Genomic DNA, 25,000 nt, shown 5'->3' on the forward strand with positions numbered 1-25,000 from the left:
GGCCCTCTGCCGTCCACCAAATTCTGCTCCATTGCTTCTAAACCTTTCACCGGCCCTCTGCCGTCCACCAAATTCTGCTCCATGGCTTCTAAACCTGTCACCTGCCTCTGCCGTCCACCAAATTCTGCTCCATGGCTTCTAAACCTTTCACCGGCCCTCTGCGTCACCAAATTCTGCTCCATGGCTTCTAAACCTTTCACCTGCCTCTGCCGTCCACCAAATTCTGCTCCATGGCTTCTAAACCTTTCACCGGCCCTCTGCCGTCCACCCAAATTCTGCTCCATGGCTTCTAAACCTTTCACCGGCCCTCTGCCGTCCACCAAATTCTGCTCCATGGCTTCTAAACCTTTCACCGGCCCTCTGCCGTCCACCAAATTCTGCTCCATGGCTTCTAAACCTGTCACCGGCCCTCTGCCGTCCACCAAATTCTGCTCCATGGCTTCTAAACCTTTCACCGGCCCTCTGCCGTCCACCAAATTCTGCTCCATGGCTTCTAAACCTTTCACCGGCCCTCTGCCGTCCACCAAATTCTGCTCCATGGCTTCTAAACCTTTCACCGGCCCTCTGCCGTCCACCAAATTCTGCTCCATGGCTTCTAAACCTTTCACCGGCCCTCTGCCGTCCACCAAATTCTGCTCCATGGCTTCTAAACCTTTCACCGGCCCTCTGCCGTCCACCAAATTCTGCTCCATGGCTTCTAAATGGCTTCTAAACCTTTCACCGGCCCCTCTGCCGTCCACCAAATTCTGCTCCATGGCTTCTAAACCTTTCACCGGCCCTCTGCCGTCCACCAAATTCTGCTCCATGGCTTCTAAACCTTTCACCGGCCCTCTGCCGTCCACCAAATTCTGCTCCATGGCTTCTAAACCTTTCACCGGCCCTCTGCCGTCCACCAAATTCTGCTCCATGGCTTCTAAACCTTCACCGGCCCTCTGCCGTCCACCAAATTCTGCTCCATGGCTTCTAAACCTTTCACCGGCCCTCTGCCGTCCACCAAATTCTGCTCCATGGCTTCTAAACCTTTCACCGGCCCTCTGCCGTCCACCAAATTCTGCTCCATGGCTTCTAAACCTTTCACCGGCCCTCTGCCGTCCACCAAATTCTGCTCCATGGCTTCTAAACCTTTCACCGGCCCTCTGCCGTCCACCAAATTCTGCTCCATGGCTTCTAAACCTTTCACCGGCCCTCTGCCGTCCACCAAATTCTGCTCCATGGCTTCTAAACCTTTCACCGGCCCTCTGCCGTCCACCAAATTCTGCTCCATGCTTCTAAACCTTTCACCGGCCCTCTGCCGTCCACCAAATTCTGCTCCATGGCTTCTAAACCTTTCACCGGCCCTCTGCCGTCCACCAAATTCTGCTCCATGGCTTCTAAACCTTTCACCGGCCCTCTGCCGTCCACCAAATTCTGCTCCATGGCTTCTAAACCTTTCACCGGCCCTCTGCCGTCCACCAAATTCTGCTCCATGGCTTCTAAACCTTTCACCGGCCCTCTGCCGTCCACCAAATTCTGCTCCATGGCTTCTAAACCTTTCACCGGCCCTCTGCCGTCCACCAAATTCTGCTCCATGGCTTCTAAACCTTTCACCGGCCCCTCTGCCGTCCACCAAATTCTGCTCCATGGCTTCTAAACCTGGTCACACGGCCCTCTGCCGTCCACCAAATTCTGCTCCATGGCTTCTAAACCTTTCACCGGCCCTCTGCCGTCCACCAAATTCTGCTCCATGGCTTCTAAACCTTTCACCGGCCCTCTGCCGTCCACCAAATTCTGCTCCATGGCTTCTAAACCTTTCACCGGCCCTCTGCATCCACCAAATTCTGCCCTCTGCTCCATGGCTTCTAAACCTTTCACCGGCCCTCTGCCGTCCACCAAATTCTGCTCCATGGCTTCTAACCTTTCACCGGCCCTCTGCCGTCCACCAAATTCTGCTCCATGGCTTCTAAACCTTTCACCGGCCCTCTGCCATCCACCAAATTCTGCCCTCTGCTCCATGGCTTCTAAACCTTTCACCGGCCCTCTGCCGTCCACCAAATTCTGCTCCATGGCTTCTAAACCTTTCACCGGCCCTCTGCCGTCCACCAAATTCTGCTCCATGGCTTCTAAACCTTTCACCGGCCCTCTGCCGTCCACCAAATTCTGCTCCATTGCTTCTAAACCTTTCACCGGCCCTCTGCCGTCCACCAAATTCTGCTCCATGGCTTCTAAACCTTTCACCGGCCCTCTGCCGTCCACCAAATTCTGCTCCATGGCTTCTAAACCTTTCACCGGCCCTCTGCCGTCCACCAAATTCTGCTTCCATGGCTTCTAAACCTTTCACCGGCCCTCTGCCGTCCACCAAATTCTGCTCCATGGCTTCTAAACCTTTCACCGGCCATCTGCCGTCCACCAAATTCTGCTCCATGGCTTCTAAACCTTTCACCGGCCCTCTGCCGTCCACCAAATTCTGCTCCATGGCTTCTAAACCTGTCACCGGCCCTCTGCCGTCCACCAAATTCTGCTCCATGGCTTCTAAACCTTTCACCGGCCCTCTGCCGTCCACCAAATTCTGCTCCATGGCTTCTAAACCTTTCACCGGCCCTCTGCCGTCCACCAAATTCTGCTCCATGGCTTCTAAACCTTTCACCGGCCCTCTGCCGTCCACCAAATTCTGCCCTCTGCTCCATGGCTTCTAAACCTTTCACCGGCCCTCTGCCGTCCACCAAATTCTGCTCCATGGCTTCTAAACCTTTCACCGGCCCTCTGCCGTCCACCAAATTCTGCTCTATGGCTTCTAAACCTTTCACCGGCCCTCTGCCGTCCACCAAATTCTGCTCCATGGCTTCTAAACCTTTCACCGGCCCTCTGCCATCCACCAAATTCTGCCCTCTGCTCCATGGCTTCTAAACCTTTCACCGGCCCTCTGCCGTCCACCAAATTCTGCTCCATGGCTTCTAAACCTTTCACCGGCCCTCTGCCGTCCACCAAATTATGCTCCATGGCTTCTAAACCTTTCACCGGCCCTCTGCCGTCCACCAAATTCTGCTCCATGGCTTCTAAACCTTTCACCGGCCCTCTGCCGTCCACCAAATTCTGCCCTCTGCTCCATGGCTTCTAAACCTTTCACCGGCCCTCTGCCGTCCACCAAATTCTGCTCCATGGCTTCTAAACCTTTCACCGGCCCTCTGCCGTCCACCAAATTCTGCTCCATGGCTTCTAAACCTTTCACCGGCCCTCTGCCGTCCACCAAATTCTGCTCCATGGCTTCTAAACCTTTCACCGGCCCTCTGCCGTCCACCAAATTCTGCTCCATGGCTTCTAAACCTTTCACCGGCCCTCTGCCGTCCACCAAATTCTGCTCCATGGCTTCTAAACCTTTCACCGGCCCTCTGCCGTCCACCAAATTCTGCTCCATGGCTTCTAAACCTTTCACCGGCCCTCTGCCGTCCACCAAATTCTGCTCCATGGCTTCTAAACCTTTCACCGGCCCTCTGCCGTCCACCAAATTCTGCTCCATGGCTTCTAAACCTTTCACCGGCCCTCTGCCATCCACCAAATTCTGCTCCATGGCTTCTAAACCTTTCACCGGCCCTCTGCCGTCCACCAAATTCTGCTCCATGGCTTCTAAACCTTTCACCGGCCCTCTGCCGTCCACCAAATTCTGCTCCATGGCTTCTAAACCTTTCACCGGCCCTCTGCCGTCCACCAAATTCTGCTCCATGGCTTCTAAACCTTTCACCGGCCCTCTGCCGTCCACCAAATTCTGCTCCATGGCTTCTAAACCTTTCACCGGCCCTCTGCCGTCCACCAAATTCTGCTCCATGGCTTCTAAACCTTTCACCGGCCATCTGCCGTCCACCAAATTCTGCTCCATGGCTTCTAAACCTTTCACCGGCCCTCTGCCGTCCACCAAATTCTGCTCCATGGCTTCTAAACCTTTCACCGGCCCTCTGCCGTCCACCAAATTCTGCTCCATGGCTTCTAAACCTTTCACCGGCCCTCTGCCGTCCACCAAATTCTTCTCCATGGCTTCTAAACCTTTCACCGGCCCTCTGCCGTCCACCAAATTCTTCTCCATGGCTTCTAAACCTTTCACCGGCCCTCTGCCGTCCACCAAATTCTGCTCCATGGCTTCTAAACCTTTCACCGGCCCTCTGCCGTCCACCAAATTCTGCTCCATTGCTTCTAAACCTTTCACCGGCCCTCTGCCGTCCACCAAATTCTGCTCCATGGCTTCTAAACCTGTCACCTGCCCTCTGCCGTCCACCAAATTCTGCTCCATGGCTTCTAAACCTTTCACCGGCCCTCTGCGGTCCACCAAATTCTGCTCCATGGCTTCTAAACCTTTCACCGGCCCTCTGCCGTCCACCAAATTCTGCTCCATGACTTCTAAACCTTTCACCGGCCCTCTGCCGTCCACCAAATTCTGCTCCATGGCTTCTAAACCTTTCACCGGCCCTCTGCCATCCACCAAATTCTGCTCCATGGCTTCTAAACCTTTCACCGGCCCTCTGCCGTCCACCAAATTCTGCCCTCTGCTCCATGGCTTCTAAACCTTTCACCGGCCCTCTGCCGTCCACCAAATTCTGCTCCATGGCTTCTAAACCTTTCACCGGCCCTCTGCCGTCCACCAAATTCTGCTCCATGGCTTCTAAACCTTTCACCGGCCCTCTGCCGTCCACCAAATTCTGCTCCATGGCTTCTAAACCTTTCACCGGCCCTCTGCCGTCCACCAAATTCTGCTCCATGGCTTCTAAACCTTTCACCGGCCATCTGCCGTCCACCAAATTCTGCTCCATGGCTTCTAAACCTTTCACCGGCCCTCTGCCGTCCACCAAATTCTGCTCCATGGCTTCTAAACCTTTCACCGGCCCTCTGCCGTCCACCAAATTCTGCTCCATGGCTTCTAAACCTTTCACCGGCCCTCTGCCGTCCACCAAATTCTTCTCCATGGCTTCTAAACCTTTCACCGGCCCTCTGCCGTCCACCAAATTCTGCTCCATGACTTCTAAACCTTTCACCGGCCCTCTGCCGTCCACCAAATTCTGCTCCATGGCTTCTAAACCTTTCACCGGCCCTCTGCCGTCCACCAAATTCTGCTCCATGGCTTCTAAACCTTTCACCGGCCCTCTGCCGTCCACCAAATTCTGCCCTCTGCTCCATGGCTTCTAAACCTTTCACCGGCCCTCTGCCGTCCACCAAATTCTGCTCCATGGCTTCTAAACCTGTCACCGGCCCTCTGCCGTCCACCAAATTCTGCTCCATGGCTTCTAAACCTTTCACCGGCCCCAAACCAGAAACCGTGGGTGGATAGCACTATTAGAGCAGCTCTGAACTCTCGTACCACCGCCTACAACCTGGGTAGAGAGTCAGGAAACATGGAGGAGTATAAGGCTTCAGTCTATACTCTACGCAAAGCAGTCAAACTTGCTAAGAGGACATATGCTGACAAACTGGAGACACAAATGGCACAAAACGACACAAGAGGATTATGGCAGGGACTGAAGTCAATAACTGACTATAAAGTCAGCGCCCCGTCAATGGGGAGCGACGACGCCTCCCTCGCGGACAAGCTCAACACCTTCTACGCTCGGTTTGGTGTAGACAGTGGCGCTGCTGGCTCTCCGGCTAGTGACGTCACTGGCGCGCCGGCTGTTGTGGAGGGGGGGGGGCAACCGCGAGGGGGGGGGGACGCTCTCTCGTTGTCGGAACACAGTGTGAGAAGAGCATTTATGCAGGTGAACACCAGGAAGGCTGCTGGCCCAGATGGCATAACAGGACGTATACTCAAGACCTGTGCCAACCAGCTGGCCCCTGTGTTCACCGTCATATTTAATCAATCACTGGCGGAGTCAGTGGTCCCTGCCTGCTTCAAGAGGTCTACCATCATCCCTGTGCCGAAGAAACCCTCCCCAGCATGTCCAAATGACTACAGACCGGTGGCACTCACCTCTGTGGTCATGAAATGTTTCGAGAGGCTGGTCAAGGACCACATTTGTGCCTCCCTCCCCAGTGATATGGACCCTATGCAATTTGCATACAGGACAAACAGGTCCACCGACGACGCGGTCTCCCAGGTACTGCACAGCACCCTCTCGCACCTTGACCGTCAGAAGGGGGGCTATGTGAGACTGTTGTTCATTGACTACAGCTCAGCGTTCAACACCATAGTCCCCACCAGACTGGTGGACAAGCTGATCGAGCTAGGTCTGAGCTCCGCCCTGAGCGCCTGGGTACTGGACTTTCTGAGCGAAAGACCCCAGGCGGTCAGGGTGGGGGGTCAGACCTCCAACACCATCACCCTGAGCATCGGGTCCCCCCAGGGCTGTGTTCTGAGCCCCCTGCTGTACTCACTCTACACACACGACTGTGTGGCCAAGTTCAGCTCCAACTCCATAGTGAAGTTCGCAGATGACACGGTGGTGGTGGGGCTGATCTCGGACAACGACGAGAAGGCCTACCGGGAGGAGGTGGAGGTACTGGAACGCTGGTGCCAGGACAACAGCCTGCTCCTGAACATTGGCAAAACCAAGGAACTGATCGTGGATTATAGGAGAGGACAGCGGGAGACACACACACCACTGATGATAAACGGGGCTACCGTGGACAGGGTGAGCAGCTTCAAGTACCTGGGGGTCCACATCTCAGAGGACCTGACATGGTCAACACACATAGGCACAGTAGTAAATAAGGCGAAACAGCGTCTCTACCACCTAAGACAGTTAAGGAAGTTCAGAGTATCGGGGAAGATACTCCAGTCCTTCTACTCAGGAGCTGTAGAGAGCATCCTGACCGGAAACATCACTGCCTGGTATGGAAACAGCACGGCACAGGACAAGAAGGCCCTACAGAAAGTGGTGCGCTCAGCCGAGCGTACCACGGGTATTGCACTACCCCCCTGCAGGTTCTATACAACAAGAGGTGCAAATCCAGAGCCTGCAGGATAATGAAAGACCCTCACCACCCCAATAACAGCCTGTTTCAGCTGCTGAGGTCAGGCAGACGCCTGCAAATCTCAGCTACTAGGACAGAGCGGTTTAGGCTCAGCTTCTTCCCCCAGGCCATCAGAGCCATGAACAATGTACATTGAGTGCTCAGAACATTGAACTGTCCACACACAAGCACACATGAACACACACACGACACGCACACTGTGCACGCTCACACACGAGCAGCCACTTAACACTTTAACATGAGCGGGCACACACTCATGTCGCACACACGCACACTTATGGCCAAAGGAAAGGTCACTTTAAATTAGAATAACAGGAACAGTGTATTGCACTACCAAAGCTAACTAGCATGTCACACATGCGCTGTAAATAACTATGTACAGATATCGAGATGTCACTCCATGTTACCTGCTATCTGTTACTGCACAATGTTGTTTCTTCTTTTGATTCTATTATATGTACCACTGTATTGCACATCGTTGCGGGCAAGACCACCCGCATTTCATTGTATACCTGTATGCCGTGACAATTAAAACTCTTGACTTGACTTGACTTGACTTGCCGTCCACCAAATTCTGCTCCATGGCTTCTAAACCTTTCACCGGCCCTCTGCCGTCCACCAAATTCTGCTCCATGGCTTCTAAACCTTTCACCGGCCCTCTGCCGTCCACCAAATTCTGCTCCATGGCTTCTAAACCTGTCACCGGCCCTCTGCCGTCCACCAAATTCTGCTCCATGGCTTCTAAACCTTTCACCGGCCCTCTGCCGTCCACCAAATTCTGCTCCATGGCTTCTAAACCTTTCACCGGCCCTCTGCCGTCCACCAAATTCTGCTCCATGGCTTCTAAACCTTTCACCGGCCCTCTGCCATCCACCAAATTCTGCCCTCTGCTCCATGGCTTCTAAACCTTTCACCGGCCCTCTGCCGTCCACCAAATTCTGCTCCATGGCTTCTAAACCTTTCACCGGCCCTCTGCCGTCCACCAAATTCTGCTCCATGGCTTCTAAACCTTTCACCGGCCCTCTGCCATCCACCAAATTCTGCCCTCTGCTCCATGGCTTCTAAACCTTTCACCGGCCCTCTGCCGTCCACCAAATTCTGCTCCATGGCTTCTAAACCTTTCACCGGCCCTCTGCCGTCCACCAAATTCTGCTCCATGGCTTCTAAACCTTTCACCGGCCCTCTGCCGTCCACCAAATTCTGCTCCATTGCTTCTAAACCTTTCACCGGCCCTCTGCCGTCCACCAAATTCTGCTCCATGGCTTCTAAACCTTTCACCGGCCCTCTAACGTCCACCAAATTCTGCTCCATGGCTTCTAAACCTTTCACCGGCCCTCTGCCGTCCACCAAATTCTGCTCCATGGCTTCTAAACCTTTCACCGGCCCTCTGCCGTCCACCAAATTCTGCTCCATGGCTTCTAAACCTTTCACCGGCCATCTGCCGTCCACCAAATTCTGCTCCATGGCTTCTAAACCTTTCACCGGCCCTCTGCCGTCCACCAAATTCTGCTCCATGGCTTCTAAACCTGTCACCGGCCCTCTGCCGTCCACCAAATTCTGCTCCATGGCTTCTAAACCTTTCACCGGCCCTCTGCCGTCCACCAAATTCTGCTCCATGGCTTCTAAACCTTTCACCGGCCCTCTGCCGTCCACCAAATTCTGTTCCATGGCTTCTAAACCTTTCACCGGCCCTCTGCCGTCCACCAAATTCTGCCCTCTGCTCCATGGCTTCTAAACCTTTCACCGGCCCTCTGCCGTCCACCAAATTCTGCTCCATGGCTTCTAAACCTTTCACCGGCCCTCTGCCGTCCACCAAATTATGCTCCATGGCTTCTAAACCTTTCACCGGCCCTCTGCCGTCCACCAAATTCTGCTCCATGGCTTCTAAACCTTTCACCGGCCCTCTGCCGTCCACCAAATTCTGCCCTCTGCTCCATGGCTTCTAAACCTTTCACCGGCCCTCTGCCGTCCACCAAATTCTGCTCCATGGCTTCTAAACCTTTCACCGGCCCTCTGCCGTCCACCAAATTCTGCTCCATGGCTTCTAAACCTTTCACCGGCCCTCTGCCGTCCACCAAATTCTGCTCCATGGCTTCTAAACCTTTCACCGGCCCTCTGCCGTCCACCAAATTCTGCTCCATGGCTTCTAAACCTTTCACCGGCCCTCTGCCGTCCACCAAATTCTGCTCCATGGCTTCTAAACCTTTCACCGGCCCTCTGCCGTCCACCAAATTCTGCTCCATGGCTTCTAAACCTTTCACCGGCCCTCTGCCGTCCACCAAATTCTGCTCCATGGCTTCTAAACCTTTCACCGGCCCTCTGCCGTCCACCAAATTCTGCTCCATGGCTTCTAAACCTTTCACCGGCCCTCTGCCATCCACCAAATTCTGCTCCATGGCTTCTAAACCTTTCACCGGCCCTCTGCCGTCCACCAAATTCTGCTCCATGGCTTCTAAACCTTTCACCGGCCCTCTGCCGTCCACCAAATTCTGCTCCATGGCTTCTAAACCTTTCACCGGCCCTCTGCCGTCCACCAAATTCTGCTCCATGGCTTCTAAACCTTTCACCGGCCCTCTGCCGTCCACCAAATTCTGCTCCATGGCTTCTAAACCTTTCACCGGCCCTCTGCCGTCCACCAAATTCTGCTCCATGGCTTCTAAACCTTTCACCGGCCATCTGCCGTCCACCAAATTCTGCTCCATGGCTTCTAAACCTTTCACCGGCCCTCTGCCGTCCACCAAATTCTGCTCCATGGCTTCTAAACCTTTCACCGGCCCTCTGCCGTCCACCAAATTCTGCTCCATGGCTTCTAAACCTTTCACCGGCCCTCTGCCGTCCACCAAATTCTTCTCCATGGCTTCTAAACCTTTCACCGGCCCTCTGCCGTCCACCAAATTCTTCTCCATGGCTTCTAAACCTTTCACCGGCCCTCTGCCGTCCACCAAATTCTGCTCCATGGCTTCTAAACCTTTCACCGGCCCTCTGCCGTCCACCAAATTCTGCTCCATTGCTTCTAAACCTTTCACCGGCCCTCTGCCGTCCACCAAATTCTGCTCCATGGCTTCTAAACCTGTCACCTGCCCTCTGCCGTCCACAAAATTCTGCTCCATGGCTTCTAAACCTTTCACCGGCCCTCTGCCGTCCACCAAATTCTGCTCCATGGCTTCTAAACCTTTCACCGGCCCTCTGCCGTCCACCAAATTCTGCTCCATTGCTTCTAAACCTTTCACCGGCCCTCTGCCGTCCACCAAATTCTGCCCTCTGCTCCATGGCTTCTAAACCTTTCACCGGCCCTCTGCCGTCCACCAAATTCTGCTCCATGGCTTCTAAACCTTTCACCGGCCCTCTGCCGTCCACCAAATTCTGCTCCATGGCTTCTAAACCTTTCACCGGCCCTCTGCCGTCCACCAAATTCTGCTCCATGGCTTCTAAACCTTTCACCGGCCCTTGCCGTCCACCAAATTCTGCCCTCTGCTCCATGGCTTCTAAACCTTTCACCGGCCCTCTGCCGTCCACCAAATTCTGCTCCATGGCTTCTAAACTTTTCACCGGCCCTCTGCCGTCCACCAAATTCTGCTCCATGGCTTCTAAACCTTTCACCGGCCCTCTGCCGTCCACCAAATTCTGCTCCATGGCTTCTAAACCTTTCACCGGCCCTCTGCCGTCCACCAAATTCTGCTCCATGGCTTCTAAACCTTTCACCGGCCCTCTGCCGTCCACCAAATTCTGCTCCATGGCTTCTAAACCTTTCACCGGTCCTCTGCCGTCCACCAAATTCTGCTCCATGGCTTCTAAACCTTTCACCGGCCCTCTGCGGTCCACCAAATTCTGCTCCATGGCTTCTAAACCTTTCACCGGCCCTCTGCCGTCCACCAAATTCTGCTCCATGGCTTCTAAACCTTTCACCGGCCCTCTGCCGTCCACCAAATTCTGCTCCATGGCTTCTAAACCTTTCACCGGCCCTCTGCGGTCCACCAAATTCTGTTCCATGGCTTCTAAACCTTTCACCGGCCCTCTGCCGTCCACCAAATTCTGCTCCATGACTTCTAAACCTTTCACCGGCCCTCTGCCGTCCACCAAATTCTGCTCCATGGCTTCTAAACCTTTCACCGGCCCTCTGCCGTCCACCAAATTCTGCTCCATGGCTTCTAAACCTTTCACCGGCCCTCTGCCGTCCACCAAATTCTGCCCTCTGCTCCATGGCTTCTAAACCTTTCACCGGCCCTCTGCCGTCCACCAAATTCTGCTCCATGGCTTCTAAACCTGTCACCGGCCCTCTGCCGTCCACCAAATTCTGCTCCATGGCTTCTAAACCTTTCACCGGCCCTCTGCCGTCCACCAAATTCTGCTCCATGGCTTCTAAACTTTTCACCGGCCCTCTGCCGTCCACCAAATTCTGCTCCATGGCTTCTAAACCTTTCACCGGCCCTCTGCCGTCCACCAAATTCTGCTCCATGGCTTCTAAACCTTTCACCGGCCCTCTGCCGTCCACCAAATTCTGCTCCATGGCTTCTAAACCTTTCACCGGCCCTCTGCCGTCCACCAAATTCTGCTCCATGGCTTCTAAACCTTTCACCGGTCCTCTGCCGTCCACCAAATTCTGCTCCATGGCTTCTAAACCTTTCACCGGCCCTCTGCGGTCCACCAAATTCTGCTCCATGGCTTCTAAACCTTTCACCGGCCCTCTGCCGTCCACCAAATTCTGCTCCATGGCTTCTAAACCTTTCACCGGCCCTCTGCCGTCCACCAAATTCTGCTCCATGGCTTCTAAACCTTTCACCGGCCCTCTGCGGTCCACCAAATTCTGTTCCATGGCTTCTAAACCTTTCACCGGCCCTCTGCCGTCCACCAAATTCTGCTCCATGACTTCTAAACCTTTCACCGGCCCTCTGCCGTCCACCAAATTCTGCTCCATGGCTTCTAAACCTTTCACCGGCCCTCTGCCGTCCACCAAATTCTGCTCCATGGCTTCTAAACCTTTCACCGGCCCTCTGCCGTCCACCAAATTCTGCCCTCTGCTCCATGGCTTCTAAACCTTTCACCGGCCCTCTGCCGTCCACCAAATTCTGCTCCATGGCTTCTAAACCTGTCACCGGCCCTCTGCCGTCCACCAAATTCTGCTCCATGGCTTCTAAACCTTTCACCGGCCCTCTGCCGTCCACCAAATTCTGCTCCATGGCTTCTAAACCTTTCACCGGCCCTCTGCCGTCCACCAAATTCTGCTCCATGGCTTCTAAACCTTTCACCGGCCCTCTGCCGTCCACCAAATTCTGCTCCATGGCTTCTAAACCTGTCACCGGCCCTCTGCCGTCCACCAAATTCTGCTCCATGGCTTCTAAACCTTTCACCGGCCCTCTGCCGTCCACCAAATTCTGCTCCATGGCTTCTAAACCTTTCACCGGCCCTCTGCCGTCCACCAAATTCTGCTCCATGGCTTCTAAACCTTTCACCGGCCCTCTGCCATCCACCAAATTCTGCCCTCTGCTCCATGGCTTCTAAACCTTTCACCGGCCCTCTGCCGTCCACCAAATTCTGCTCCATGGCTTCTAAACCTTTCACCGGCCCTCTGCCGTCCACCAAATTCTGCTCCATGGCTTCTAAACCTTTCACCGGCCCTCTGCCATCCACCAAATTCTGCCCTCTGCTCCATGGCTTCTAAACCTTTCACCGGCCCTCTGCCGTCCACCAAATTCTGCTCCATGGCTTCTAAACCTTTCACCGGCCCTCTGCCGTCCACCAAATTCTGCTCCATGGCTTCTAAACCTTTCACCGGCCCTCTGCCGTCCACCAAATTCTGCTCCATTGCTTCTAAACCTTTCACCGGCCCTCTGCCGTCCACCAAATTCTGCTCCATGGCTTCTAAACCTTTCACCGGCCCTCTAACGTCCACCAAATTCTGCTCCATGGCTTCTAAACCTTTCACCGGCCCTCTGCCGTCCACCAAATTCTGCTCCATGGTTTCTAAACCTTTCACCGGCCCTCTGCCGTCCACCAAATTCTGCTCCATGGCTTCTAAACCTTTCACCGGCCATCTGCCGTCCACCAAATTCTGCTCCATGGCTTCTAAACCTTTCACCGGCCCTCTGCCGTCCACCAAATTCTGCTCCATGGCTTCTAAACCTGTCACCGGCCCTCTGCCGTCCACCAAATTCTGCTCCATGGCTTCTAAACCTTTCACCGGCCCTCTGCCGTCCACCAAATTCTGCTCCATGGCTTCTAAACCTTTCACCGGCCCTCTGCCGTCCACCAAATTCTGTTCCATGGCTTCTAAACCTTTCACCGGCCCTCTGCCGTCCACCAAATTCTGCCCTCTGCTCCATGGCTTCTAAACCTTTCACCGGCCCTCTGCCGTCCACCAAATTCTGCTCCATGGCTTCTAAACCTTTCACCGGCCCTCTGCCGTCCACCAAATTCTGCTCCATGGCTTCTAAACCTTTCACCGGCCCTCTGCCGTCCACCAAATTCTGCTCCATGGCTTCTAAACCTTTCACCGGCCCTCTGCCGTCCACCAAATTCTGCCCTCTGCTCCATGGCTTCTAAACCTTTCACCGGCCCTCTGCCGTCCACCAAATTCTGCTCCATGGCTTCTAAACCTTTCACCGGCCCTCTGCCGTCCACCAAATTCTGCTCCATGGCTTCTAAACCTTTCACCGGCCCTCTGCCGTCCACCAAATTCTGCTCCATGGCTTCTAAACCTTTCACCGGCCATCTGCCGTCCACCAAATTCTGCTCCATGGCTTCTAAACCTTTCACCGGCCCTCTGCCGTCCACCAAATTCTGCTCCATGGCTTCTAAACCTTTCACCGGCCCTCTGCCGTCCACCAAATTCTGCTCCATGGCTTCTAAACCTTTCACCGACCCTCTGCCGTCCACCAAATTCTGCTCCATGGCTTCTAAACCTTTCACCGGCCATCTGCCGTCCACCAAATTCTGCTCCATGGCTTCTAAACCTTTCACCGGCCCTCTGCCGTCCACCAAATTCTGCTCCATGGCTTCTAAACCTGTCACCGGCCCTCTGCCGTCCACCAAATTCTGCTCCATGGCTTCTAAACCTTTCACCGGCCCTCTGCCGTCCACCAAATTCTGCTCCATGGCTTCTAAACCTTTCACCGGCCCTCTGCCGTCCACCAAATTCTGCTCCATGGCTTCTAAACCTTTCACCGGCCCTCTGCCGTCCACCAAATTCTGCCCTCTGCTCCATGGCTTCTAAACCTTTCACCGGCCCTCTGCCGTCCACCAAATTCTGCTCCATGGCTTCTAAACCTTTCACCGGCCCTCTGCCGTCCACCAAATTCTGCTCCATGGCTTCTAAACCTTTCACCGGCCCTCTGCCGTCCACCAAATTCTGCTCCATTGCTTCTAAACCTTTCACCGGCCCTCTGCCGTCCACCAAATTCTGCTCCATTGCTTCTAAACCTTTCACCGGCCCTCTGCCGTCCACCAAATTCTGCCCTCTGCTCCATGGCTTCTAAACCTTTCACCGGCCCTCTGCCGTCCACCAAATTCTGCTCCATGGCTTCTAAACCTTTCACCGGCCCTCTGCCGTCCACCAAATTCTGCTCCATGGCTTCTAAACCTTTCACCGGCCCTCTGCCGTCCACCAAATTCTGCTCCATGGCTTCTAAACCTTTCACCGGCCCTTGCCGTCCACCAAATTCTGCCCTCTGCTCCATGGCTTCTAAACCTTTCACCGGCCCTCTGCCGTCCACCAAATTCTGCTCCATGGCTTCTAAACTTTTCACCGGCCCTCTGCCGTCCACCAAATTCTGCTCCATGGCTTCTAAACCTTTCACCGGCCCTCTGCCGTCCACCAAATTCTGCTCCATGGCTTCTAAACCTTTCACCGGCCCTCTGCCGTCCACCAAATTCTGCTCCATGGCTTCTAAACCTTTCACCGGCCCTCTGCCGTCCACCAAATTCTGCTCCATGGCTTCTAAACCTTTCACCGGTCCTCTGCCGTCCACCAAATTCTGCTCCATGGCTTCTAAACCTTTCACCGGCCCTCTGCGGTCCACCAAATTCTGCTCCATGGCTTCTAAACCTTTCACCGGCCCTCTGCCGTCCACCAAATTCTGCTCCATGGCTTCTAAACCTTTCACCGGCCCTCTGCCGTCCACCAAATTCTGCTCCATGGCTTCTAAACCTTTCACCGGCCCTCTGCCGTCCACCAAATTCTGCTCCATGGCTTCTAAACCTTTCACCGGCCCTCTGCCGTCCACCAAATTCTGCCCTCTGCTCCATGGCTTCTAAACCTTTCACCGGCCCTCTGCCGTCCACTCAACTCATCAACTCAACTCATCAACTCATCAACTCAACTCATCAACTCAACTCATCAACTCAACTCATCAACTCAACTCATCAACTCAACTCATCAACTCAACTCATCAACTCAACTCAACAACTCATCAACTCAACTCATCAACTCAACTCATCAACTCAACTCATCAACTCAACTCATCAACTCAACTCATCAACTCATCAACTCAACTCAACTCATCAACTCAACTCAACTCATCAACTCAACTCATCAACTCATCAACTCAACTCATCAACTCATCAACTCAACTCATCAACTCATCAACTCAACTCAACTCATCAACTCAACTCATCAACTCATCAACTCAACTCATCAACTCAACTCATCAACTCATCAACTCAACTCATCAACTCAACTCATCAACTCAACTCATCAACTCAACTCATCAACTCAACTCATCAACTCAACTCATCAACTCATCAACTCAACTCATCAACTCAACTCATCAACTCAACTCATCAACTCATCAACTCAACTCATCAACTCAACTCATCAACTCATCAACTCAACTCATCAACTCAACTCATCAACTCAACTCATCAACTCATCAACTCAACTCATCAACTCAACTCATCAACTCAACTCAACTCAACTCATCAACTTTTTCCACCTTTTTCCACCTTTTTCCACCTTTTGAATTTTTTCCATTTTTTCCAGTTTTTTCCACTTTTATCCAGTTTTATCCACTTTTTTCCAAATTTTTTTCCACCTTTTTCCCAATTTTTTCCACTTTTTCCCACCTTTTTCCACTTTTTTCCCAACTTTTTTCCCACATTTTTACAGTTCCCCCCCCCCACTTTTTTCCAGTTTTATCCAGTTTTTTTCCACTTTTATCCAGTTTTATCCAGTTTTTTTCCACTTTTTTCCACTTTCCAAAAAGGTGGAAAAGGTGGAAAAAGTGGAAACAAGTTGAAAAAACTGGATAAAACTGGATAAAAGTGGAAAAAAGTGGAAAAAATTTTGAAAAGTGGAAAAGGTGGAAAAAGTGGTAAAAGTTCAAAAAATGGAAAAAAAAAGAAGAAAAGAAGAAAAGAAGAAAAGAAGAAAAGAAAAGAAACGCAACGTTTTCCAAATTTGTAAATAAAATAAATAAAATAAATAAAATAAATAAAATAAATAAAATAAATAAAATAAATAAAATAAATAAAATAAATAAAATAAATAAAATAAATAAAATAAATAAAATAAATAAAATAAATAAAATAAATAAAATAAATAAAATAAATAAAATAAATAAAATAAATAAAATAAATAAAATAAATAAAATAAATAAAATAAATAAAATAAATAAAATAAATAAAATAAATAAAATAAATAAAATAAATAAAATAAATAAAATAAATAAAATAAATAAAATAAATAAAATAAATAAAATAAATAAAATAAATAAAATAAATAAAATAAATAAAATAAATAAAATAAATAAAATAAATAAAATAAATAAAATAAATAAAATAAATAAAATAAATAAAATAAATAAAATAAATAAAATAAATAAAATAAATAAAATAAATAAAATAAATAAAATAAATAAAATAAATAAAATAAATAAAATAAATAAAATAAATAAAATAAATAAATAAAAAGTGGAAAAAGTGGAAAAAGAGGAAAACTCCACGGAGGTCACCTGAGTGCCTCCCAGTATGATGGGAGGGGGCAGGGCTGCTTTCTTCCTGAAATCCACTACCATCTCCACTGTCTTTTGAGCATTTAGCTCCAGGTTGTTGCAGCTGCACCAGCTCTGCAGCCTCTCGATCTCCCTCCTGTAGGCCGACTCGTCCCCCCTGGAGATGAGACCCACCAGGGTGGTGTCGTCAGCGAATTTCAGGAGTTTGACCGAGGGGTGTAGAGAGGCACAGCTGTTTGTGTACAGGGAGAACAGTAGTGGGGATAGAACGCAGCCCTGCGGGGAACCGGTGCTGGTGGACCTAGAGCTGGAAATGCTCTTCCCAAGCCTCACCCGCTGAGACCTGTTGGACAGGAAGTCGGTAATCCACCTGCGAGTGGAGGCCGGCACCTGCAGCAGGGATAGCTGGTGCTCCAGTATGGGTGGAAGGATGGTGTTGAAGGCCGAGCTGAAGTCCACATACAGGATCAACTCATCAACTCAACTCATCAACTCAACTCAACAACTCATCAACTCAACTCATCAACTCAACTCATCAACTCAACTCATCAACTCATCAACTCAACTCAACTCATCAACTCATCAACTCAACTAATCAACTCATCAACTCAACTCATCAACTCAACTCATCAACTCAACTCATCAACTCATCAACTCAACTCAACTCATCAACTCAACTCATCAACTCATCAACTCAACTCATCAACTCAACTCATCAACTCAACTCATCAACTCAACTCATCAACTCATCAACTCAACTCATCAACTCATCAACTCATCAACTCAACTCATCAACTCAACTCATCAACTCAACTCATCAACTCAACTCATCAACTCATCAACTCAACTTGTTGTGAAGGGCCAGATTAAACCGAATATATATATTTATTATATATATATATTTAATTGTATTTGTATATTCTCTAATATTCCCTGATATCCCTTGTATATTCCTTGTACAATATGCATTGAATATCCATTCTAGCCTACTGAACATCCCATAATAGTCTCCATTCTACTATTGGTCGAGACCTTGGTGCCAGGCTGCCATACCCCCCAGACCCAGTTCAAACGTACCGCTCAACATGTACGAACAAGTCCTAGTTCCGCGTAGGAATCTGGCTACCGCACCACTAACGGTACTATTTGTTCATAGTGCGTATATATACGGCGCTACTAAAGTAGGACTTCCCTTTTAGTCCAGTTTCTTACCCTCCAATAGAGTGACAGACGTAAAGCCTCCCCGCGACGCCACGTGTGGGAGTAAGGCCAAGTTCGGCCTACCATCGGTATTGAGACATCGTGTATATTAATATTTGAATAGTCATATTTGGCACTATATCGTCGAGTTGGACGTAGTCTATTAAGCTAATAATAGTCTATTCATATGTAGTGCTTCGTGCGGTGAGAATACTATCGTAGTCAGTACCCCATCGTTTCGGGCAGAGAACTGGCTGCTTATCCAGGGTGGCCGACCCCATGTGAGGCTGCACCCGAGGAGCCCCAGAGCCGACGAGCGAGTGGACCTGCATACCGGATTATTCTACTGACGACAGCCCGCCTTCCCAGGCACGGATTATGCTTTGTATACAGTGATTATTCTATGGATAAAGACCAACACTGCCGTGTGTTGGAAACCCCCCCCCGGAGAGGACGACAGGTGAGGAGACGCTCTACACGACGAGGTCGCTTCACGTCTCTCCATCGTGGACCGAAGGAAGCCGGCCCACAGAGAGTCCAACTGCTTTCATCTGTGGATCGAGGATCGCTGAGGCACCGAGCCGCACAACCGTGGGTTCTCCCAGGATACCCTCGGCCAGACGGATACAGCCAGACTCTACCCCCCCCCCCTTCTCCAGTTGTCTTACAAGCGACCGGAATTCCCCCCTAGTGTATCCAGTTCTATAATCATTAAAGTATCATTGCTATTATTCCTTAAATATTCCAGGTTGTATATTTACCGCCTGCGCCACCAGAGATTGGACGTTCTCTATTGATATACCAACGAATACTCATTTGCCATAAAAGTGCATCCTATTTCAAATCATAAATGTAATTAAGTGATTGCTCTACATACCTTTTGCTATGTATTAATTATTATTAAACGCAGACTTTCGACTTGGTACATTTGTGTTGGATCGTTTCATCTACGTGGGAGTGTTTACCATAATTATTTATGCCTAGTACTGGGTGGCCAGAGTCTAAAGTACAAGAGGTAGTGGTAGTAAGTATCATATCTAACAATACAGTCAGGGAATTGTACCCCTCAGTTACAATTGGTCCTTCGAGCCGGATGGTAATTAGTGTAATATTAATATAGTGTTATTAATATTGAAATGGCCTATGATGAACACTCCACGAAACGATCCTCCTAACCAACGCCCGCAGCGCGAACGACGGCTCCCTCAGTACTTAGAGGCTTACGCTGTCAGTCAACAACCTAGTCTTCTACTAACAGTAAACGCGGTAAAACTAGAAAGTAAAAGTATGTCTAACCCCAACGCCCAGACTACCCCAACCATAGAAGCCCCTACGGGTTCTAATGTAACTGACCAAGTTCACGGTGGGGACCAGTGGGAACCAGACATGACTTCACACCCCGCCAGTACTGAAGAAGTAGTCCCCGATGAGTCCCGGGAAGAATACAACGCTACCGAGAGAGAACTCGGCACGGAAGAAGACGGGGAGAGCACCGTGGAGATAGAGCTCCAAGGCTCCGCAAGGAGTACCCCGAGGGAAGGCTCCCCTATACAACCGCCTTCTCCCAGCGAGGCAGAGAGGACCCTACAGCAGGCCTTCCTCATCAGCCTGAACGCCGCTGCTGAACGCGACCGACTGCAGATCCAGCAGCGGAGCGAAGAAGAGCATATACGTCTAGAAATAAGACGCATTCAGAGGGAAGAGAATGTGGCCCGAGACCGAGCAGACAGCCAGCGAGCAGCTGCTGGTGCTCTACGGGATGCAGAGCGCGACAGACAGCAAGCGCAACTAATAGAACAGCTGATCAGACGGACAACACCCTCTCCCTCCGCCAGAGGCTCCAGGAACTCGTCTAGACACACCTCCAGGGCGGCATCCCCTAGCCGAGTAAACAACCCTGAACTTGACCAACAGACGAGGTCTATACCCCCCACAGACCACCTCCCCCCACCGGTCCAAGCGAGACCTAGCAACCGGGAAGGAGCAGCATATCCTGTGGAGAGGCTAAACCAGAGACTACAAGCACTGGATGACCTAACTGAAGACGAAGAGGAAGAGGAGGAGAACCACGCCCGACGACAGCACAGTACTCTACCGGACCAGGAGGTCCGGTACAGCCCAGGCTATACTCCCACGGAGCTGCGCTACAGACCCCCGACTCTATACCCGGGTGAGCACGACGCACGACCCGCACCGAGGAACAGCACCTGGACAAGCGGGCCATGGTACACTGCCGGTACCAGCCCATACCAAGGAGCGGGAGGAGACTCGCCTAGGAGGCCTCTCCCCCAACGCTCGCCGATGTATCCACAGTCAGCGTCATACATTGGCACGCCTATGGTACCCGACTTCACCCAAGAGAACCGGGCCCAGTATACAGAACGCATGTGTCTGGAGACCATGTTGGTGGATGTAGTGGATGAACGCCATAAATACGCCATCCTACTGAAGCACTTAAAGGTACCCCGCGCACATAATATAGCGCTCGCCTACGCGACTTCCACCACCCCATACACAGCAGCGCTGGTAGCATTGGACCAGAGGTATGGGCGCATATGGGATTACGTGATCCAGGAGATCCGACACATCGACCGCTTACCCCCAGCAATAGACAATCGAGCACTGGACGACCTGTCCATCAGAGTGCAGTCCCTGGTAGGGATGTTGGGAGCGCAGAGAGAGAAGGGGAGGCATGAACTTTACGCCAACTCAAATGTGGAAAGGATCTTGGAGAAGCTGCCGCCCGCTCGACAGGAGCGTTTTAGGCGGCAGAGACACCACCGAGACCCGAATGGCCCCGAACCAAACCTCCTCGATCTAGCAGACTTCCTGGCGAGAGAAGTCAGCAGCCTACGGCTAGATACATTCGGACGGAGCACCCCTGGCTCCAGAGAAGGAACCAGACGACTAAATGATGGAAGAAGATCGGTGACTGTGATGCACCAATCGGAGTCAGTACCGAGCAGCAGGAGCCACAGTACCCCCTCCAGAACGGAGAAGTGGAAGATAGTGTGCCCCTACTGTGAGAAAGAACACTGGCTAGCGCAATGTGACTCCTTCCCCAAGCTGAACGCGGAGGAAGCAAGTCAATGGATAAAGTCCAACAAGCGCTGTTTTCGCTGTGCGCGCTCACACATGGCAGCCGAATGCTGCTTAAAGAAAAGGTGCACCAAGTGCGATGGAGCCCATCTGGACATACTTCACGACAGTAACAGACGGCGCCCTTCACCCGCACCATCCAGCAGCAAAGCGAGCGTCATGTACATCGATCCCGCCAGCAGCAGTGGAGCCCGAGTACTCCTAAAAGTAGTGCGTGTGACACTAAGCTACCAGAATAAAGTCCTGGACACTTACGCCGTCCTCGATGACGGGTCAGAGAAGACCCTTCTGCTCGCCTCCGCTGCGGCCCAGCTAGGGCTGCGGGGAAGCGAAACCCAAATGACAATTCGGACAATAAGACGAGATTTGAAGACGATAAAGGGCGAGAATGTCTCATTCTCTATCGCAGCAAGCGGCCAGCCTGAGCGACGGTACCAGATTACAGACGCTTTCACCAGCCAAGAAATAGGACTGTCGCGGTACACATACCCCGTCGCCAAGCTGATGGAGAAATATGCACATCTGCGCAAGTTACCGATCCCGCTCATAGACAATGCTATGCCGACCCTGTTGATAGGCTCCGACCATGCAGACCTCATTGTCCCGATAGACCGGGTTCATACCGGACCCCGAGGCTGTCCTGCAGCAGTCGAGACCCGTTTGGGATGGACTCTCCAAGGCCCGCTCGCCAAATCTCTCAACCGAAGTACAGCCACTAGATGTCTCCACTCCCGAGTCACAGAGGGAGAAACCGCACTCCTGCAACACGTAGAGCGGCTATGGACCTTGGAACAAATGCCCTTTAAGAACGGAAAGAAAGACATTCGCTCTAAAGATGACATTTACGCCATTCACCTCCTCGAGACAGGGACCAAGAGAGTCCCGGTCAACGGCGTGTTGAGATACGCCACGCCACTCCTGCGGCGAGAAGGAATGCCTACTTTCCACGCCAAGACAGACGCCACAGAACGGTACCTGCTGAACACGGAGCGGCGCTTAGCCAAGAACCCCGCCCAAGAGAGTGTATACCGCGCTGAGATTGAGAAGCTCATCACAGCGGGACACGTCACAAAGATGGACATTAAAGAGGCTGACCAGACCACTGAATCGTGGTACGTGCCTCACCACAAGGTCCATCACAACGGTAAAGACCGCATAGTATTTAACTGCAGCTACCAGATCGGATCCCAAAATCTGAATAAAGAGTTACTGCCCGGTCCCACACTCGGCCCCTCCCTACTCGGCGTTCTACTCCGCTTCCGCAAGGAAAAGGTGGCCATCAGCGGGGACATTAAAGGAATGTTCCTGCAGGTGAGATTAGTAGAGGAGGACAAGCCCCTGTTACGGTTCCTATGGAGAGAGAAGCCAGGAGATGAGCACCCAGCCATCTACCAATGGGAAGTCCTCCCCTTCGGAACGACGTGCAGCCCCTGCTGTGCTACATTTGCACTACAGAAACATGTAGCAGAGGACCCAGCAGCGGATGAAGAGGTCCGACACAGCGTAAAGAACAGCTTCTACGTAGACAACTGTCTACAAAGCCTTTCAACCCAGGAAGAAGCCGAGGCTCTCCTGATTAAACTCTGCGCCTCATTGATCAAAGGCGGCTTTGATCTCAGGCAGTGGGCCAGCAGCGATCCGCAAGTACTGCGCAGCCTCTCCTCCGAGGACAAGGCAGCCAGCAGCGAGACCTGGATGGCTACAATCCCGGGAGAAGCCCAGGAGATGACCCTGGGATTGGTGTGGCGATTCAAAACAGATTCGCTTCACTACAGACACAAGCCCCTGACTACGGAGCAGGGAAGGCCGGCGGCGGCGCCGACCACCAGACGGAGTGTGTACACAACACTCGCCCGATAATATGACCCGCTAGGATGTATTCTACCGTACACCACCAGGGCCAAAATGATTGTACGAGCATTGTGGGACAAGGACCAGGGCTGGGACGACCCCATTCCCGCACACCTTGCATCCACCTGGAGAGAGTGGGAGATGGAGCTCCACTCACTCCCAGGCGTTAATATGCGCCGAAGCTACTTCCCACCCACGGTGAGGCCAGAGACATGTAAAATGGACTTACACGCCTTCAGTGACGCCTCAGAGGTCGCATACGGATCAGTAGCCTACTTGCGGGCCCAAGAAGAGGGGGGAGAGATCTACACAGCATTTGTCCTCGCCCGCTCGAGAATAGCCCCACGCAAGCAACAATCTATCCCACGCCTAGAGCTCTGCGCAGCCCTAGCCGGAGCGCACCTAGCCACGCTCATCCAACGTGAGCTCACCATACCGGTGTCTAGAACAATCCTGTGGTCAGATTCCATGACAGTACTCGCCTGGATCAAATCGGACTCATGCAAGTACAAAGTCTTCGTGGGAGTCAGAGTCACCGAGATTCAAGACTTAACCGAAGAGTTAACCGGAGAAACAGAGTGGCGCTACGTTGATACAAAACAGAACCCAGCTGACGTCATCACCCGGGGAATGCCCCTAGATGACCTCACCCGTCGCAATGTCTACAGTGACGGCCCAGCATTCCTAAAGCTCCCGGAAGGAGAGTGGCCCACGCCTATCCCGAGGGAAGCCAGTCAGGAGGAGGCTGAGAATAAGAAGCCTGTGTTCTGTGGATTGAGCACTGTTATCTCCGCAGACCCCAACATAGATGATTGCACTACCATAGAGAGTGCACAACAAAGGACATTCCTACTGCACTACCTACCGTCTCTACAGACCCGCCAGAAGTGGGTAAAGGAGAGAGACAATTTGACAGAAGGAACAGTCGTCATGATTATTGATCAATCACTGCCCAGAGCTATGTGGCCGGCCGGCCGCGTAAGCAAAGTGATCACCGGTGCCGACGGCAAGGTCCGAGCAGCTGAAGTGCTTGTCCAGGGTCGCACTTACACCCGTCCCGTGGCGAGGCTCATAGAACTGCCCCGACTCCCAGACACAATCGATGATGACCATGACCCTATAACCCTATGACTTTGTGAAGTTGACTGACCCCTACAGCAAACCCTTATGTGTAAATAGACAACGCGATTAATCTGTCTCTGCTTAACTGATTAGGTCTGGGACCAATCAGGGGGTGGCTGTTGTGAAGGGCCAGATTAAACCGAATATATATATTTATTATATATATATATTTAATTGTATTTGTATATTCTCTAATATTCCCTGATATCCCTTGTATATTCCTTGTACAATATGCATTGAATATCCATTCTAGCCTACTGAACATCCCATAATAGTCTCCATTCTACTATTGGTCGAGACCTTGGTGCCAGGCTGCCATACCCCCCAGACCCAGTTCAAACGTACCGCTCAACATGTACGAACAAGTCCTAGTTCCGCGTAGGAATCTGGCTACCGCACCACTAACGGTACTATTTGTTCATAGTGCATATATATACGGCGCTACTAAAGTAGGACTTCCCTTTTAGTCCAGTTTCTTACCCTCCAATAGAGTGACAGACGTAAAGCCTCCCCGCGACGCCACGTGTGGGAGTAAGGCCAAGTTCGGCCTACCATCGGTATTGAGACATCGTGTATATTAATATTTGAATAGTCATATTTGGCACTATATCGTCGAGTTGGACGTAGTCTATTAAGCTAATAATAGTCTATTCATATGTAGTGCTTCGTGCGGTGAGAATACTATCGTAGTCAGTACCCCATCGTTTCGGGCAGAGAACTGGCTGCTTATCCAGGGTGGCCGACCCCATGTGAGGCTGCACCCGAGGAGCCCCAGAGCCGACGAGCGAGTGGACCTGCATACCGGATTATTCTACTGACGACAGCCCGCCTTCCCAGGCACGGATTATGCTTTG

Source organism: Notolepis coatsorum (genome assembly GCF_963971535.1).
Source record: "Notolepis coatsorum genome assembly, contig: SCAFFOLD_86, whole genome shotgun sequence".
Taxonomy (NCBI): domain Eukaryota; kingdom Metazoa; phylum Chordata; class Actinopteri; order Aulopiformes; family Paralepididae; genus Notolepis; species Notolepis coatsorum.